This window comes from Leucoraja erinacea, chromosome 5 (genome assembly GCF_028641065.1).
Source record: "Leucoraja erinacea ecotype New England chromosome 5, Leri_hhj_1, whole genome shotgun sequence".
Taxonomy (NCBI): domain Eukaryota; kingdom Metazoa; phylum Chordata; class Chondrichthyes; order Rajiformes; family Rajidae; genus Leucoraja; species Leucoraja erinaceus.
The window spans coordinates 62,910,498-62,911,790 of record NC_073381.1 but is presented as its reverse complement, the minus strand read 5'-3'; the positions used below and the strand labels follow the sequence as shown (position 1 = coordinate 62,911,790).

Here is a 1,293-nt window from a genome sequence, read left to right as displayed (position 1 = left end):
GAACAGCAGGTAAGAGACTATGCGTTTTCCCTCTTTTACTACTTACTTTTAGGTGGCTGCGGAAAGCCGGCGGGGAGACCCGTGGAGGGCGAGCAGCCAGCAGCAGCAACAGCACGAGTTCCCTGGAGGGGAACAACCTGAGCCCGACTTTGCTCCCGCACCGGCAAAATTCACCTCTCGGCCGGGCGGGAAGCAAAGTAAAGAGGTCCCGTATGCCAGTCTCAAGCGAGACTGGTTTGGGAGCAGTCGGTAGCAGCCAGCGCAGAGGCTGCGGGACAGACAGCTCGGACCAGCGGTACCGGGGCTCGAAACGCTCAGCGAGTGCAGCGGCACTTATGGAGTCGGAACGGGACGTCCGGGCTGAAAACCTTCTTCACAAGGTAAGGGCCAGGGGATCTATAGGAACAGCCGGGGTTACCGGCTGCGGAACTGCCGCGAAGGACCAGGCCCGTGAACACCGGGGTTTGGTCCGAGCGGCTCCAACCCGCAACGGAGGGAACGACGGTCACCAGCGGGAGAAGGAAAGTCGGGAACAGCAGGTAAGAGACCCTGCGTTTCCTTCAACTTACCTTCTAGGTGCAGACATGGACCGGGTCCATGTAAGCTGCAGAAGGCCGGCGGGAGAACCGCGGAGGAGCGACAGCAGCAGCAGCAGCAGCGCGGCAGTCGGCAGCTGCAGGAGTTGCGGGCAGCTGCAGGAGTTGCGGGCAGCTGCAGGAGTTGCGGGCAGCTGCAGGAGTTGCGGGCAGCTGCAGGAGTACGGGCAGCAGCATTGACACTGACATGCAGGATCGCAGGTTGCGGCAGGAGCTGGCAACGGCATCTCGCAGGAGCAGCATGGGACATCGATTCCCGGAGGAGGAAAACACCTGTGCCCAACTTTAACCAGCACTGTGAGAAAAACCATTTTCAGCAGCAAAGGACTTGGCAGTTGACTGGCTGCAATCTACTACAAGGGACCAGTATGTGAGTGACCAGGTGTAGTATCTGTTCTTATCAGTTTAATATCTGATACTTCCCTTATCTAGGGACCATATATTAAATAAAAATCTATAATAGCTGTTATCATCAGTTTTAATGTCTTATATGTTCCTTATCTAAGGACCATATAAGTAGGAGTGCCCAGAATTGAGGGCATTAGAGTGGGGTTGACCGGCTGCAACGACCGCAAGGGACCAGTACCGTCATGCGGCCGAGCGGTAGGCTAGACACAAATCAAACAAGGTAGTGGACTGAGAAGGGTCCGACTTTGCATAAAACCGCCGGCAACCAGCGCACGAGTGTACGGGGGTG

The 1,293-nt window shown here is 56.6% G+C and overlaps 1 pseudogene; it reads left to right on the top strand.

Annotated features, from left to right (window-relative positions):
* Window positions 1-944: 944 nt before the first annotated feature.
* Window positions 945-1,054, top strand: LOC129697750 (U2 spliceosomal RNA; annotated as a pseudogene).
* The last annotated feature ends 239 nt before the right edge of the window (window positions 1,055-1,293 follow it).